Source organism: Medicago truncatula, chromosome 6 (genome assembly GCF_003473485.1).
Source record: "Medicago truncatula cultivar Jemalong A17 chromosome 6, MtrunA17r5.0-ANR, whole genome shotgun sequence".
NCBI classification, from domain to species: domain Eukaryota; kingdom Viridiplantae; phylum Streptophyta; class Magnoliopsida; order Fabales; family Fabaceae; genus Medicago; species Medicago truncatula.
In genome coordinates, this window is record NC_053047.1 from 25303355 (window position 1) to 25322523 (window position 19169).

Consider the following 19169-nt stretch of genomic DNA (forward strand, 5'->3'; position numbering starts at 1 on the left):
AATTAGGTCTAACATAAAGTTATAAGCTTATAGTTTGGTTTGTGAAGGACTTGTCATTTAGATGAACCAACGATCCCAAGGCTCCTTTTATTATGATTATCTTTCAACCGCTTGAAAACCCCAACTTACAACTCTTTTCTCCTCTAATCATTATCAAAAGGTTAACTGAATTAAACTACTCCCTGTCGGAATGATACTCTTTTCATACTACTTCGGTAAGACCGTGTACTTGCGGTTTTATCTCATCAAGTTTTTGGCGCCACTGCCGGGGAGTAAACTAATTTAATTAACTCTTTCTTTGTGATTAGAACTCCTTCTTCTCCCTCTTTTCTTCTACTTCTTTCTTTCTTGTGTTACCATTAACTTCTTGGGTTCTCGATTTCTTATGCGAAGAAGTAAAAGTCTCGGAGAATTTATTCCAGAGATTGAAAGATATTTGCATAAGAAAAAGAGAGAGGCACAAAATAATATTGCTATGGCTGGACGCACTCTCAAAGAGTATGCTACTCCTTCAACGGAAGAGCCACAAGCTATTATCGTGTACCCGACGGTTGAGGGTAACAATTTCGAGATCAAGCCTGCACTACTCAATTTGGTGCAGCAAAATCAGTTTTCTGGATAACCCACTGAGGATCCAAATCTCCACATTTCTTCCTTCCTTAGACTCAGTGGCACTATAAAAGAGAACCAAGAAGCCGTGAGACTTCATCTCTTTCCCTTTTCCTTAAGGGATAGAGCTAGCGCTTGGTTCCATTCCCTAAAAGTCAGTTCCATCACTTCATGGGATCAGATGAGGCGAGCATTCCTTGCCCGATTCTTTCCCCCCTCTAAAACCGCCAAGCTAAGAGACCAAATCACGCGGTTCAACCAAAAAGATTGGGAGTCTGTCTATGATGCGTGGGAGCGTTTCAAGGAAATGCTTAGACTTTGTCCCCACCATGGTTTAGAAAAGTGGCTCATAGTCCCCACTTTTTATAATGGCCTAACTTATACTACTAAGATGTCTTTTGATGCAGCTGCAGGTGGAGCACTAATGAATAAGAACTACACGGAGGCTTATGCTTTGATTGAAGATATGGCTCAGAATCACTACCAATGGACCAACGAAAGAGCCATCATTGCCTCTACACCCTCTAAAAAGGAGGCAGGTATTTACGAGGTCTCTGATTATGATCACCTTGCTGCTAAGGTCGATGCATTAACTCAAAAATTTGAAAAACTTAATGTTAATGCTATCACACCTTCTCCTACATCTCCTCCTTGTGAAATCTGTGGTATATTTGGTCATATTGGTGTTGATTGTCAGTTAGGTAATGCTACTAATAGTATTGAGCAATTGAATTATGCTCAATATAACCAAGGAACGAGGCCAAATCAAAACTTTTACAAAAACCCTCAAGGTTCCTATGGGCAAGTAGCACCACCTGGCTATACAAACAACCAGAGGGTGGCTCAGAAATCAAGTTTGAAAATTTTGTTGGAAAATTGTATGATGAATCAAAATAAACAACTTCAAGAACTGAAAAACCAAACAGGATTTCTGAACGACTCTCTCTCCAAACTCACTACCAAGGTTGATTCTATCGCCACACACACCAAAATGCTTGAGACCCAAATCTCCCAAGTGGCCCAACAAGTGGCCACCTCTTCTCAAACACCGGGAGTCTTTCCCGGTCAAACCGAAACAAACCCCAAAGCTCATGTCAATGCTATTTCTTGTGGGGGTAGTAAGTTAGAAGAGACCGTTGCTAAAGCCAAAAGTATTAAGGGAGAGAGTGTTAGGCTTCTGATTAAGAAAGATGTGATAGAAAGTGAGAAACCGCTTGATAAGAACAAAGCCCTTTCCCATTTAAGGCTTACTAAGCTTAACTTGGAGGCTCAATTCGAAAAGTTTGTCAACACCCTTAAGAAGATCTGCACTAAGATTCCCCTTGCGGAAGCTTTGTCTCGAATGCCTCTATATGCCAAGTTTATAAAAGAAATTTTTTCAAAGAAAAAGGCTATAGGCCACAAAGAGACAATAGCTTTGACTAGGGAAAGTAGTGCAATCATCAAGAAGCAACCCCAAAATCTTAGAGATCCAGGTAGTTTTGCCATCCCTTGTGTGATAGGGAAAGAAACCATAGACAAAGCCTTGTGTGACTTAGGGGCTAGTGTTAGTTTGTTGCCTCTATCCCTCTTTAAAAAGATGGGAATAGGAGAGTTGAAACCTACCGAGATGACATTGAAGTTAGCATATCGTTCTGTTATCCCCATAGTTGGATACGTTGAGGACATCCCCGTTAAGATAGAAGGGATATACATCCCGACTGACTTTGTGGTTGTTGACATCGTGGAAGACCATGATTGCCCTATGATTCTAGGAAGACCCTTCCTCGCCACTGCGGGTGCTATAGTTGATGTTAAGAATGGTAGGATAGTTTTTCAAGTGAGTGATGACATGGTAGGATTTGAGTTCGAGAATGTTATGAAAGGTCCCGCCCTTTATTATTGCAATATGATTAAAGAACATGATGTGAAAGAACGCTTTTTAGCGTCATCTACACAATACGATCTCTTTGATCCTTTCTAATGGACACTTTCTAACGTCAAGCTAATGACTATAAAGAAGCGCTTCGTGGGAGGCAACCCACACATTTAACTGCGTTTGTTTGTTTCTTTTTTGTTATTTTAAGTTGTTTTGTAGGTAATTGTCCGAGTATGATTCAAGCAAAAGGAAAATTTTGAAGCCCCGTAGTCCAGAACGTTGCCACGACCCGTGCTCACATTGGCACGGCCGTGCCAGACCTTGCCAAGCCAAAACCATGCCGCATTCCAGGAAGTTGGCACGGCCGTGCCCGACCATCAGGTAAGATTAACCACATATTTTGGCCTTCTTCTTCCTTCACTCTCAACCGCAAACATCTCTCCACCTTCAAACTTCTCTCTAAAACCTCAATAACCACAAAACCTTAAACCTCCATATCTACCTCAAAACCTCACCAATTCACACAATTTCTCCACCCAATCAATCACAAACACCATTCCACTCATAACCCCCCATTCAGAAACAACTTTCATCCATCCAAACCAACATCACCCAAATTCGTAACCCTCATTAACCTAACCCAAAAACCAGAAATTCTTCACCAACCTCCACAACCCAACTCCTAAAATTCACTTCAACCTTCACCACATCACTAAACCAACCTTTTCCACCAAAACAACCCCAAAACCAAACCATCACCAACACCACACCAAATCAAAAGCAGGGTCAAGGCAATGGCTTCAAAGAGAAGTGGAAAAGAAGTTTCAAGCTCATCAGGAGGCCTTCTTCCAAAGAAGAAAGCACAAGCCAAGAATCATGGCATAATCTTCAGTGACAATAAGCAAAGAGATAGGTGCATATAGAACACAGTAATGAAGAAGAGGAAGGTGCACAATTGCAGCATGATGAGGAACACCATGACCATGATGACAGAGACACAAATGAAAATGCAAGATGGGCATGGATGCATACCGAGGTCGAGAGGATAAGCACCGAGCAACAAAGGCAAGGTGTTGAATTGACGGGACTAAGGAATGATGTCCTAAGGGGCAACCGCATATCCGAAGAAAATAACCAAATGCTTCGGAACATGATGCACCACTTTCACCTCCAAGGTCCTCCCTATGGACCTCAATAAAAATAAAAATGTGAGCTTTCCTCTTCCTCTCTTCCCTTCTTCCTTCTTCTTCTTCTTCTCCTTCTTCTCTTTTATTTTTCTTATCTTGAATCATTGAGGACAATGCTTCTCCTAAGTGTGGGGGGAGCCTAATAAAGTGTCTTTAGTCGTAGTGTTTCCAAACTCCCTTGACCTTTATTCTTTTTGTTTTGTTTTATTGTGAAAGGCATGATTAAGTAGCTTGTTTTTATTGAAAAATCATGACATAAATTTTTTATTGTCTCCTCTTATTGGTCGTTTCTTGTACATGAAAGTAAAACTCTTGTGTTTTAAGTTCTCCTGATATAACCACATCTTATTTTAAAGTGAATAGGTATTTTAAGAAAATGCGTTCTAATTTTAGTGGTACGTTAACCTTTAAAAATTCTCAAAGTAAAAATAGTATAAGTTAGTATAAGGGAGTTTATAAAAAGCCAAGCCAAAATTTATTTCAAGGTTGCATTTTTGAATCTAGATTGGGGAAGGAGGTAGGCCCTCCGACTTCCTACGTGAAGGTAATGTTATCTTGAAAAAGAAACTTTAAAAGGCATCATTGAATCTAGATTGGGGAAGGAGGTAGGCCCTCCGACTTCCTACGTGAAGATGATGTTTTAAGGGGCACCATTGAATCTAGATTGGGGAAGGGGGTAGGCCCTCCAACCTCCTACGTGAAGGTGTTGTTCCATAAATAAAATACCCAAAATGTAATTGGCAAAAGAAATGCTTGAGTTTGTCATTAGTGTACTTTTGAAATAAAAGCCTTTGAGGAGACATGTGCTTTAATTTAATTGTCATATGATAATGTTATTTTATGCTACCATGTTTATGCCTTTTGCTTGAGGACAAGCAAAGATTCAAGTGTGGGGGAGTTTGATCAGTCATTTATTACCTATTTTTATATGCTATTTAGTTTAGTTTTAATTAGATTTTATTTTATTTTATATTAGTATTATTTCCTTTTTAAGATAGTTTACTACAAATTGCATTTTATTTTATTTCAGGAATGAATATTGGATGGATTGAGTCTTGGAGAAAAAGAAAGGGGCTTGGAGCTGATTTAGTGCGAAAATACGAAGATTCGAAGACAAAAATATGTCTCCCCTCAAGTCAGAAGATTGGCACGACCCGTGCTAGCATTGGCACGGCCGTGCCACCCTCCAGAGTCACTTTTGCTGCTTTTGCTTAGATCTTAAGCTACTCTATTTTAGCCCGCAGTTTCTTGTGGAGTATTCCAGTAATGTAATTGCTTAGATTTTAAGTCGAATGTATGCTATAAATAGAGTAGCTATCCATCACAAATATTCATCTTTTCTTGGAATTCAATAAGTGACAATTGCTTTTCTAATAAAAGTTCTGTACTATTCCTTTATTTTCTTGTCATTTACTTTTATGCTTTTTCTCTTCTTCCCCATGTCTACGATGAACATGAGTGAGTAGACTTCTTCCTATCTTGGGATTGTTGGATAAGTCCAAATGCCATAATCCTAATCAAAGCCAAGTTCTAAGCTTTAATCTTATGTAACCCTAATTTCTTATCTAAATTCACCGCTTTAAAATGGATCAACCATTATCAAACTGTGGAAACGAAAGTGGAGGGTTTGATAATTGTTTATCCATCATCTCAAATATCAATTCATAAAACGAAAGTGGAACTTTGATATTCGAACAAGTGAATTTAGACAAGGATTGCAAAGGCAGCGAAATAGTCTTGGCAATCTTTGAGACATATAGTTTCGATCTTCAAGGGAACTAATAATGATCAAGTCAGCGAAATAGGCTTGGTTGCTAGAGGAACAAAAGAGAAACTGTCTTGAGAAATTAGGTCTAACATAAAGTTATAAGCTTATAGTTTGGTTTGTGAAGGACTTGTCATTTAGATGAACCAACGATCCCAAGGCTCCTTTTATTATGATTATCTTTCAACTGCTTGAAAACCCCAACTTACAACTCTTTTCTCCTCTAATCGTTATCAAAAGGTTAATTGAATTAAACTACTCCCTGTCAGAACGATACTCTTTTCATACTACTTCGATAAGACCGTGTACTTGCGGTTTTATCTCATCAACCCCCTGTAAAAATTGATACTACAGATCCCCTTTTAATTTTGTTCTTAAAAAAATACGGTTTTTAAAAGCATTTTCATAAATCGTTTGAAATATTAGTTTGTAACAGTTGAATCAAAGGAATACAAGTAAAACAATGATTAAGCAATTGATTTTAATATTGAATAAGGCTTTAACTATTAAAATAGTATCTTACAATCAAAACTAACACACTAAATTGATAACACAATACAATCACAAATCAAACATAATATTTCAACAATAAATTCATAACAAAGAACAGACAATGATTTGATCTATGATGAAATGATGAACAAGCTAATTACAGTTATGATTTAATCAATGAAAATTAGACTTTCGCATATTTAATCACATCAAGATTATTGCAATTAAACATATCATTATATTGAAGGTGAGAAAAACACACAAGAAGGGGGATTGAATTATGTGAGTCTTTTCTTCTATTTCTTCTTCTAAGTGTTAAATACAGATCTTGACAGAATCTGATGTTGCAGATTATGACTTAGAGTCTGAATGCAACGGAAAATAGAGAAGACACAGATAAAAGATAAAGAGTTAGGGAGAGAACAAAGACGCAAAGCAATTTATAATAGTTCCTCCTACAACACATGAGTAGTCCAGTCCTCTTGCACTTCCAAGGGATTTTACTATAATGCTCAAGCACACAGCAAGAAACTTCTATGCTCTAGGACTCTACCTAAAGACTTATTTTTGCTCAAGCACCCCTTCAAGAGACTTCCCTTGCTTAAGAACAACTGCTTAAGACTTTACCCTTCTCAATCACAACTGACTGAGACTTCCTAGGGGCTCAAGGTTTCACCAAGAGACTTATATGCTCAAGCACGCAGGCAAGAGACTTTCTAAAGTGTTTACCCCTACTGCAAACACGTTAATTTTGTCTTACACTCTTTCTAATAGTGAGTGTAAACTGAACAAATCAACAAACTCACTCAGAATTTCTAAGATATAAACTTAAAAATAATCCTAAGTGTTTTGCGCTATTTGATTTGACAGATTTTTGGCACAGAAAAATAGAGAATCTTGTTGCTACTTCTTCAGGTCTTCATCTCCTTTCATAGGCACTGATTTGAAAGATGTTGAAGAAGAGTACAAATAAAGTCGTTGAGAGGCTTCAATCACGAACTTTAGCCCTTTTCCTGATATGGATAATATTGTAGTAAAGTACTTTGAATCTCCTTCACTAAAATGGGAATTATACGTTGCTTTCCTCGTTCCTGTCGTCCTTTACACGTAGACAGAAGAAGACAAAATAGTTGTTCTACCAGATGCAATGATAGAGACAATTAACATAATAAGAGAAAAGCTTACGTGGATTCTAGGTCCCTTATAACTACGTAACCTAGTCAGATTTTGTGTTTGATGTCCTTCACCATAGTCTTCTAAGCTTTCCAATCCCTTTCTGATGATCTTCATATGTTCCTTCTTCATGATAAGAGTTAATGCATACTTGAACATATGTATAGTATTCCAATTATTCTTCAATAATTTATTATCATCAAAAACCAAGAGAACTTATATGAACCATTTTTGTTCTAACATATTTAAAATATATCAAATCAAATATGCAAAAACAAAAGGTTAAAGGAAGAGAAAACAACCAATTTTATAGCAGTTCCCCTAATCATCCTCGTTGTAGGGTGCGCCTACTATTATTGAATAAATTCACGGTTTTCTACATTGATTCTTGAATACACAAAGAGCTACAAGGTTTGTGTTACAAGAAATTTACCAATTATGTCAACCTTTGACTCAAAAGACGATAAAACCTAGATCTACTTCAATAAGATCGCCTTAAGGTTGAAGCAAATCCGAATCCTTTGAATTTTAATCCTCAACCCTTTGAATTTTCAACCTTATGTAATCCTTCAGAGATATTCGTTAAAATCCCTTCTTTGACATAGGTTCCATCAGTTTCTTTACATGTTTGTATAATATAAAATATTTAGCACCCTAAACCCTTAAAGCGATAAATCATGCAAATAATACAAATCATACAAAGAATTTAGATGTTACTTCTTCTGTAAGTCCAAACATGCATAAATAATTATTCCCAAAACGTCGCAGCGGAATAATATCATACAACTCATATCTAAAGTAGTCGTGCCACATAATCATATTACATCACCAAAATAAATCTCCAAATCTCAACAACTGAGTGAACAAATATCATAAAGTCATAAAGTATAAATAACATTCCACAAACACCTAATCAGAGCCCTAAACTAAGACTCCCAAGGAAAAAGTCGAGGTAGCTCGAAAGCTAGCCTCAAGCATAGTCACAGCAAATCAAACAATTAATCATGCACGTCGTTTACCCATCCATACAGATAAGGTAAGCGGTCAACCAAACGACCACTGGGGTTAGATAACATTTCACAAGTATAAATAAATGAAAGTAAAACGGCGTAAATATTTTCAAATAATTAAACAACACTTAATTAAAATCATTCACAACAACTCAACATCATTAATAATCCTCAAGTTTACGAGTATAATAATACACAAGACATTTTCGCATCTTCACATATTAACCAAATTCCATCAAGAATATAATTCACTAAGTTTCACCAATGCAAATATTCACTAAGCACATAGCAAGTATGCAAGCTTATCAAGTTAAGAAATTTGTCTAGACACGACCCTATATGCAAGTATGACACAAATAATAATTTAAATAATTCTATCGAAAAACGGGTTGTTACAAAATTCATCTACGAGATTAAAGGAGAAAAGAGAGATTTCCTGCATCCTTTTTAATCTGGAGTAGTTCAAATTCCTTGAATGAATCAAACTACTTCACAACCTACAATATCCCCCCTGATCTACCAACTTATCTAAAAAGTTCTCATAGAAAATTATTTCACAAGCTCTTTGAGAGAAACAAAGTTGAGTGAGTAGTGATGAATGATTTCAGTAAATGGGAAATATAAAGGAAAGTTATATTTATCGGTGGAGGATATTAGCACTTAAGAAAGATGAATTTTAGAGAAAAACAATATCAATTGAGACAAACTGATTTACACTTATGTTGAATCGATTCATATGAAAGAAAATGAATCTGGACAAAGTATGAAGATCGGGTCAATTCAGATGAAGGTCGAATCGATTAAGATGAACTCCAAGAAAAGTGATTTAATTCATGATCCTTATATCCAGTTTTGAGACGATTCAAACTGACTAGAAATTCATTGACATTAGTGAATCAATTAAGAAAGTGAGTTATGACTTTTGAATCGATTAACAACGATTCAAAAATGAATAAAAACTTTATGACTTGAATGAATCAAATATTGTAGCAAAGCAAAATTTTAGTAAAAAGTGCTTTGAAAAGGATTTTAACAAAGTTTTTATGCATGGAAAAAGTTAATGCAATTGAGAATTGATCCTAGACTAGTGGGACATATTGCACTCTAAAACTATCCGACGAATATACGACTTCACTCAAAATTCAATATATTGTGAATGAGCATATTCCTTGTCCTTATTCCTTTTGTGAATTCTCATGCAAGTTGGCCTTGTCCTTATTCATTGTGAATGAGCATATTTCTATTTTTCTTTATGATCGTTTCATTTGGACAGATAGTTTACCTCATTGTACTAAAAACTTACCTTGTTTTAACTACACTCTTTTTTGAATCATAAAGCTTTATCTGAGTTTTCCTGATAACATTTAGGCTTAATTATCTTTTTGATCCTCTAACTATTTATTTGGTATCAGATTGGTCCTCTAACTAAAAATTGATTTATTTCGGTCCTCTAAGTTTCTCACTGTTACTACATTTAGTCCTTTCTGTTAGTTTTATTCAAATAAACGTTAGGGTTTGTGTAATTTGGGTACCTGACCTCCTGTTTCACAGATACATATGAACCATAACAGTTACCAATAATATCAGTCACTATTTAATCATAATATCTTAACAAGAAATAGGACCAAAATGATATTAATAAATAAAGTTAGAGGACCCACATAACACAAACTCTAACGTTTATTTGAATAAAACTAACAGAAAGGACTAAATGTAGTAACGGTGAGAAACTTAGAGGACCGAAATAAATCAATTTTTAGTTAGAGGACTAATCCGATACCAACTAAATAGTTAGAGGACGAAAAATATAATTTAACCTAACATTTATAACGAGGAACTTGCTTGTATGTGTTCCTTCATAAGACTTTGGTTTATTCATCTAAAGATGTTTGTTCTCTATTGAAAATTTTAATGATATCTTAGGTGGTATGGGGCAGGGATTCCTACAAATTTTGAATTCCTCAATACCATAAAAAAAAGGGTTAATAGGTCTTTACCCCCTGTAATATAGGTCATTTCTAGTTTTCCCCCTGTAAATTTTTTTTTTTGATTCATCTCTGTAAATTTTTTTTTTTTTTTATTTACCCCCTAATAGGTCAAACAAAAACCAATTTTATTTTTTTTTTAAGAAATTTTCGTTTTTGTTTGACCTATTATTGGGGTAAATCAAAATAAAAATATTTTACAGAGGGTGAATCAAAATAAAAATTTTACAGGGGGAAACCGGAAATGACCTGTATTACGGAGGTAAAGACCTATTAACTAAAAAAAATTATATATTTTTAACTTAAATTCTCAATACTAGATTTTTCTAGGCATTTTCCTCGCGCTATTCAGGCATCTATTTTTTTTCATCATTCATTATTTTATTTTTTTTTGAAGAGATCATTCATTATTGTTATTTCTCTTTTTGGATGTCCTCATATATATTTCAAGAGGCTAAAATATGAATAAATAATATGTACAACAAATTTAATAAAGAAAATAATGAACAACACTTTCAACAACTAACATTAAATAATTGACTTTTGCAACCCCGAAGTGCTAAACCCCATTTAATTAAAGCTAAAAAAGCATAAAGTTTTACTTATTAGGTGATCGAAAATACTTTTACATTACAATCAAAAGTGTTAAAATATGGCTCAAGTTATCATGTTTGTTGGTGCTTTGATCATCTTTCTTTCTCTATTTTTGGTTGAAACCAAAAAAAGTATGTCTTTTTTCACACCATTTTCATATTTTCTAGTTTATCTTATACTCACAATTTTATTAATTTTTTTTTATTTGGCAATGCAGCTGATATTCCTTGTGATTCTAGAAATGATTGTCCACAACAAATATTACCTAGATATGTGTTGTGCGTTAATGGTTTATGTAGGATTTATTTTCCCTGATGATAAAATTTAAAAATAATTATCTTTCCTGAAATCATATAATAATATTTGTACCTTTATTGTGGGCTATTAAATATGAAAATAATTATAATTTCAAAATTCATATAATAATGTTTGCATTATGTTTCTATTGTTGTTGTAAGCCTTAGAGGCCAATTATTTATAAGAACTTGATACTTGTAACAAATACTTATTTATTAAATAAAATCATTTTGTTATTATGTTTATGGTTTTAAAGTAATAAAGTCTCTAGAATATCTAGTTATTTTAAATGGAACATTAAGTATAACTTAATCGTGAGACAGCAATAAACAGCAAGGCATTATTCTTAAAACATTCGTAGTCAAGCTTTAGTGTGGAGAGGGATAACTTTAAAATCTTAGAAACTATTATATGGCTAGACTGATGATTACATGTCACGAGTCATGGATAAGGAATTATCAAGTCATCGCACATATATAAATATTAAGGGTAGTAATTATACATAGAACGTTATGTAATAGTAACAATTCATTCTCATATTGATAATTGGTGTATTCCATGCTCCGACAACCCACTAGTAACCAAAATACAAAAGTTGGATACTTTGTTGTCCTACAAACATCATCCATAAGAGGATGACCATAAAGTCGGTTGATGGGTACTCAAAAAATCATGTTGAGGCACAGGAGTGATCTAGATGAAATTTTCCCCGCCTACATTACAAGAGAAATGTCTAAACACTCATTATTGAACTACAAAAGGATGCCATAATATTCCTTGTGTTCAATATATACATGCAGGAAAAAGTATAATAATGCACAAAGATCTATATCATAGAAATTTTTCTCGATATCAATTAACCTTCTTACCACTTCGGTAGTTGATGACAAGTTATCTTACGTTATTCTTAGCATGTTTTTCAGTTATTTTTAGTAGGGTTTAGCAGCAAAAAAGAGGAATATTAGAGCCATTGCCTATCGTTTCAGGAATTTTGTAATGTTTTCTATATTTGAGTCTATAATTCTAGTTTTCCCGAAACATAGCAATTTTAGGGGGTTTTTGAAGTAATTCACGAAGAAATCATGCAAAATGGCAAATAAAGAACATCCGAAGAATTGTGACGACTTAGGAAAACCAAGAATGAAGATTCAAGAGTCCTCAGAAGACTTACAAATGGGAGGAATTTTGTTCCCAAAGTTCCGAGGCAAGTTACTTGAAGACGAAGACCTAAAACGACGGAAAATCGGAGACTTGAGCCAAGGAAATATACATCCTTTGTAACGGCCCGATTTTCGTTAGAATTATTTTTAAGTATTTTATATGTGCTCGTGTGTGATTATTTGTCATTGGGTGCATTTAATGGATTTTCGTGTTAGAAGGGTAAATTAGTAATTTGGTGAGAATTATTTTTAGTTTTTTAGTGAGAACCATTATTTTACTAAGTTACTAGAGTAGTAATTAGTATTTTACCGTTAAGTGACCGTTGGTAGTATTTTACCGTTAAGTGACCGTTATATAGCATTTTACTGTTGTAAGTGTAGAAACATTTTAGAATTGAGCTAGAGTGGGTTAAGTCCACTAAGGTTTAGGGTTGAGCCCATTAAGAGAATAGACTATATAAGGGTTGTCCTAAGAGAAAATATCACACAATTTTCATTACATAGATATTTTGAGAGAGGTAGAGAGAGAAAGTGGGAGCAAAGGAGAAGAGGGTTAGAGAGAAGAGGAACTTGAAGAATCAAGGATTGGGAGAGAGCTAGGAGCAAAAGTGAAGCTAGAGAATAAGTGCTTAATTGGGTAAATTATTAATTGTTCATAACTGTTAGAAATTCGTGCTCCAATTATGATGATATGTATGTATGCATGAAGTTTTTGATAATTGAATGGTTGTTAGAGAAATTTCATGTTCAAAGTATGAGAAAATGGTATTTGTTGAAATATGCTCAAATTATTGAAGTATGCTATGTGTTGTTAAATTGTGATGAAATTCATGTTCAATTGATGTTGTTATTAATAAGTGATGTTGTTGATGATAATTCATGATTTGGGTGAACATAATTCATGATTTGTTGGTGAGAAATGAGATGTTGTTGGTGACTTTGTAAAATGGGTTGAATTGGTTCAAATGTCAATTGTTTCTATGTTGTTGTGTCTTTATTGATCATTTTAGCTATATAGGCCTATAAACAATCTCTGAGAACACATTTGGGCACTAGGGGATCAAAATTGGGTGTTTTGGGTAAAAAGGGGTTGAAACCCGTAACATTTTCTGCAGAACTATGAACGTTCGCTTAAGGGGTCGCTTAAGCGAAACGGTAAGCGAGCATTCATATGGTGTTCCGGGACCAGGTCTCTTAAGCGTCCTGTAAGCGTACTTTCTGTTAGCTGTAACGCCCACTTTCGTTTAATTATTTATTTAATCGAGTTTAGGCGATTATATTATATTTTTATAATATATATGTGAGTTTTGTTGAATTAAGGTGATTTAAGTTGATTTGGATAATTTGATGTGTTTTGATGATTTGATAAGATTATAAGACTTATTTTATTGTTAAATAAAATAAGATTTGATAAGAAAATAAATATATTTAGTTGAGGGCTATTTTGAGATTTAAGAGAGTTTTGGGGAAGAAAGTGAGATAAGATAAGATCTTAGGAAGAGGTATATAAGAGATAGACCTAGTTTTAGAAAAACAGTATTGTACATACGTTTTTGGAGAAAAATGGAGAAAAAGCCAAGAGAAGAGAGAATCAAGAGGAGGGCTGCGATTTTCTTCATACAAGGTAAGGGTGAGACTAATAATTCAGTAATGTTAATTGTTGTAATTCTGATGATTAATTGACAAAGTTAGGATTGATTTAGAAAAGTTTTGGAATTAGGTCAAATCCCTAAAATTGATGATCAAACGGTAAAACTAAGTTAGATTGATGTAGAAACCGTCCTATAGCCTTAGAATATGTTTAGGATGAATTCTGGGATTGAAACTAAGCTTAGAACTTTGTTAGATGATGATTTTCGTGTAGAAAGTGCAATCTGTCCGAGCCAAAATTCATCGCTCGCCATAGCGAGCTATGATTCTCGCCTCGCGAGTGATGAACTTCATCGCTCGCCACGCGAGCCTTAACCTTTCGCCTCGCGAGTTACTTGGTGTAGCTCGCCACGGCGAACAACCCTACTCGCCATAGCGAGCTTGACCAGAGTGCTTGACATTTTCTGAGTTTTTGACTTTTGAGTTGAACCTTAGATGCCTTTGAGTACCTTTAGGTGCATACTATTGATTTGGAATGAGATTGAACCTGGAACAACCTTAGTTGGGAAGCTGGCTTGTACTCGCCATGGCGAGCAGATGCTCTCGCCTCGCGACCACTTCCAGAATTGAGTGTTTTAGTGGATTGTGAGACCTGAGTTGTTTGGATTGGTTAGAAAGGAACTTTAGGTACATAGTGTGACCTATTAAAGATAATGATTATGAATTGTGAAGCTTTATGAATTGTCAAATGATTATGAAGTGAATTATGGATTGAATTATACTTACTTGAATTGTTGTTGAATGATCAAGAAACTATTGAGAATGATTTATTATTTAACTTGATGTGATTTGATTATGCTGCAATTGTTATTTAACTAAGTTGCATGATTATGAATAAGTCGATGATGAACTCCAAATTATTGGAAGTATAAGTGATAAGTTGATTAAGGTGTTTAGTTGTTAAAGTCCATGCATTAGCATTAATTGAGCTTTGTCCTCACTATGATTAGGAGCTTTGTCCTCCGCACGTTTAGGAGCTTTGTCCTCCGCACGATGAAAGTATATTAATACTTATGATGACGATTGGTACCACATGCATATAAGAGTCTAAGATGCATTGTCGCATTTGTCGAGTTTAAAGTTGTTTATGCTATTGATAAAGATTGAAGTTGTGATTATGTGATAAATGTTTATCAAAGATGCCATGTTGATTAAGACTGATTAAGATGTTGATTATGATTTGAAATTACATTGATTAATGTTATTGTGTTATGAAATCTCACCCCTTCTGCTTGGAAATGTTGCTCTTCGTATGAGTAACTTGCAGGTGATCGTGCTTAGTGTGCAGTTACTGTTTGTGAGTGGCCTTGCCTCACCGTGTCGTCTAGGTCGCTCTGATACGTAATGGGATGGGGTGTTTGTTATGCATGCTTCATTCTCTTACGTGACTATTATGTTATTTTTATAATGTTATGGATTGACTGTTGAAATATTTTGATAGGGCCTACGTGCCAAAACGGTTTATGGATTATGAAATAATTTCTACTGCAACGTTTAAGTTATTTGGTTAAATTGTTATTTAACTTTTATTGGATTCTGATAAATGTGATATCCCGTTTGTTTATGCTGTTTACTCTGATAATTGTTTAAGAAATTTTCATATTGGGAAAACGGGGTGTTACATTAGCTACTGGAACTCGTTCGCTTAAACGAACCATGTGGTCGCTTAAGCGAACTAATGAGTATCGTTCCGACAAGGAGTAGTTTAATTCAATTAACCTATGATAATGATTAGAGGAGAAAAGAGTTGTAAGTTGGGGTTTTCAAGCGTTTGAAAGATAATAATAATAAAAGGAGCCTTGGGATCATTGGTTCATCTAAATGACAAGTCCTTTACAAACCAAACTATAAGCTTATAACTTTATGTTAGACCTAATTTCTCAAGACAGTTTCTCTTTTGTTCTTCTAGCAACCAAGCCTATTTCGCTGACTTGATTACTATTAGATTTTGGTTCCTCTAACAACCAAGCCTATTTCGCTGACTTGATTATTATTAGTTCCCTTGAAGATCGAAACTATATGTCTCAAAGATTGCAAAGACTATTTCGTTGCCTTTGCAATCCTTGTCTAAATTCACTTATTCGAATATCAAAGCTCCACTTTCGTTTTATGAATTGATATTTGAGATGATGGATAAACAATTATCAAACCCTCCACTTTCGCTTCCACAGTTTGATAATGGTTGATCCATGTTAAAGCGGTGAATTTAGATAAGAAATTGGGGTTACATAAAATTAAGGCTTAGAGCTTGGCTTGATTAGGATTATGTCATTTAGACTTACCCAACAATCCCAAGACAAGGAGAAGTCTACTCACTCATGTTCATCGTAGACATGGGGAAGAAGAGAGAAAGCATAAAAGTAAATGACAAGAAAATAAAGGAAAAGAAAAGAACTTTTATTAGAAAAGCAATTGTCACTTATTGAATTCCAAGAAAAGATGAATATTTGTGATAGATAGCTACTCTGTTTATAGCATACATTCGACTTAAAATCTAAGCAATTACATTACTGGAATGTTCCACAAGAAACTGCGGGCTAAAATAGAGTAGCTTAAATCTAAGCAAAAGTAGCAAAAGTGACTCTGGAGGGTAGCACGGCCGTGCCAATGCTGGCATGGGACGTGCCAAGCTTCTGACTTGGGGGAGACGTATTTTTGTCTCCGAATCTTTGTATTTTCGCACTAAATCAGCTCCAAGCCCCTTTCTTTTGCTCCAAGACTCAATCCATCCAATATTCATTCCTGAAATAAAATAAAATGCGATTTGTAGTAAACTATCTTAAAAAGGAAATAATACTAATATAAAATAATATAAAATCTAATTAAAACTAAACTAAATAGCATATAAAAATAGGCAATAAATGACTCATCAAACTCCCCCACACTTGAATCTTTGCTTGTCCTTAAGCAAAAGGCATAAACATGGTAGCATAAAATAACATTATCATATGACAATTACATTAAAGCACATGTCTCCTCAAATGCTTTTATTTCAAAGAGTACACTAATCACAAACTCAAGCATTTCTTATAATCCTTTTTCAACCCAACAATCAAGTCTTAAGTGAGTATGTGTGTGTAGTCCAACCCTTTTCTTGCTCCTGTATAAGATAGATATAATGAGGAACAGGTTCTAATCCTAGTACTAAATTAACCAAGAAAAATTCTTCTTTCAATTCATATAAGAGAGATGGGAGTTTTTGTGACCTTTTTGATCTTTTGCCAATTACATTTTGGGTACATTATTTAAGGAACAACACCTTCATGTAGGAGGTTGGAGGGCCTACCTGATGAGTCATTTATTGACTATTTTAATATGCTTTTTAGTTTAGTTTTATTTAGATTTTATTTGATTTTATATTAGTATTATTTCCTTTTTAGGATAGTTTACTTTAAATTGCATTTTATTATATTTCAGGAATGAATATTGGATGGATTGAGTCTTGGTGCAAAAGAAAGGGACTTAGAGCCGATTGGATGCAAGAATATGAAGATTGAGAGACAAAAATATGTCTCCCACAAGTCAGAAGCTTGGCACGGCCATGCCACCCTCCAGAGTCGCTTTTGCTGCTTTTGCTTAGATTTTAAGCTACTCTATTTTTAGCCCAAATGTAATAGCTTAGATTTTAAGTCGATTGAATGCTATAAATAGAGTGGCCATCCATCACAAATATTCATCTTTACTTGGAATACAATAAGTGACAATTGCTTTTCTAATTAAAGTTCTTTTCTTTTCCTTTAGTTTCTTGTCATTTACTTTCATGCTTTCTCTCTTCTCCCCCATGTCTACGATGAACATGAGTGAGTAGACTTCTCCTTGTCTTGGGATTGTTGGATAAGTCTAAATGACATAATCCTAATCAGACCAAGCTCTAAGCCTTAATCTTATGTAACCCTAATTTCTTATCTGAATTCGCCGCTTTAACATGGATCAACCATTATCAAACTGTGGAAACGAAAGTGGAGGGTTTGATAATTGTTTATCCATTATTCAAAATATCAATTCATAAAACGAAAGTGGAGCTTTGATATTCGAAAAGTGAATTCAGACAAGGATTGCAAAGTCAGCGAAATAGGCTTTGCAATCTTTGAGACATATAGTTTCGATCTTCAAGGGAACTAATAACAATCAAGTCAGCGAAATAGGCTTGGTTGGTAGAGGAACCAAAATCTGATAGTAATCAAGTCAGCGAAATAGGCTTGGTTGCTAGAGGAACATAAGAGAAACTGTCTTGAGAAATTAGGTCTAACATAATATTATAAGCTTATAGTTTTGGTTTGAGAAGGACTTGTTATTTAGATGAAACCAACGATCCCAAGGCTCTTTTTATTATTATCTTTCAAACGCTTGAAACCCCCAACTTGCAATTCTCTTCTCTCTTCTAATCATCTGTAAAGGTTAATTAAATTGAACTACTCCCTGTCGGAACGATACTCTTTTATACTACTTCGGTAAGACCGTGCACTTGCGGTTTTATCTCATCAAGTTTTTGGCGCCGCTGCCGGGGAGTAAACTAATTTGATTAACTCTTTCTTTGTGATTAGAACTCTTTTTCTCTCCCCCTCTTCTCCCCTTCTTCTCTCTTTTCCTACACCTGACTTCTTGGGTAGCATAAAGATAATAGATAACATGGCTGAGGAACGCACTCTTAAGGAGTATTCGATCCCTTCTTCGGATAAGCCACGCACTATTATAGTTTACCCAACGGTTCAAGGTAGCAACTTCAAAATAAAACCTGCACTACTAATTCTGGTGCAACAAAACTAGTTCTCTAAATCACCTTCTGAAGATCCAAATTTACATATCTCAACCTTTTGGAGACTTAGTGTAACTTGCAAAGACGACCAAGAAACCGTTAGGCTACATCTCTTTCCTTTTTCTCTAAAAGATAGGGCTAGCAATTGGTTCAACTCTTTAAAGCCCGGTTCCATCACCTCATGGGACCAACTGAGGCGAGAATTCCTTTGCCGTTTCTTTCCCCATCATAAACCGCCCAACTTAGGGGAATGCTTTACCAATTTACTCAAAAAAATGGGGAATCTCTTTTCGATGTGTGGGAGCGTTTTAAAGAAATACTTAGACGTTGTCCCCATCACGGTCTAGAAAAATGGTTAATCGTCCACACCTTTTATAATGGAAAACTATTTTCTTAAACAAGCCGAACAACTCCAAGAGCTAAAGGACCAAACTAGACTTTTGAACAACTCTCTTGCTACTCTCAACACAAAGATAGACTCCATCTCCTCTCACAACAAAACTTCTGAGACTCAGCTCTCCCAGGTAGTTCGTAAGGTTGACCACCGCAACAAAATGAATGTTGTTACACTTAGGAGTGGTAAGCCACTCGAAGACCCCATAAGGAGAACCAAAACCGATGATAGTGAGAAAG

The 19169-nt window shown here is 35.0% G+C and overlaps 1 long non-coding RNA gene and 2 other non-coding genes across 3 annotated transcripts; 1 reads left to right on the forward strand and 2 right to left on the reverse strand.

Moving 5' to 3' along the window:
- Positions 1 to 838: 838 nt before the first annotated feature.
- LOC120576248 (small nucleolar RNA R71) lies at positions 839 to 945 on the reverse strand. Its single transcript, XR_005642325.1, has one exon. It is a non-coding gene; the product is annotated as a small nucleolar RNA R71 (small nucleolar RNA).
- A 9700-nt stretch (positions 946 to 10645) lies between these two features.
- LOC25479848 (uncharacterized) lies at positions 10646 to 11209 on the forward strand. The gene is made up of 2 exons (XR_003008599.2): positions 10646 to 10804; positions 10891 to 11209. It is a non-coding gene; the product is annotated as an uncharacterized lncRNA (long non-coding RNA).
- Positions 11210 to 18774: 7565 nt separating this feature from the next.
- On the reverse strand, positions 18775 to 18881 carry LOC112418391 (small nucleolar RNA R71). Its single transcript, XR_003008607.1, has one exon. It is a non-coding gene; the product is annotated as a small nucleolar RNA R71 (small nucleolar RNA).
- Positions 18882 to 19169: the final 288 nt, after the last annotated feature.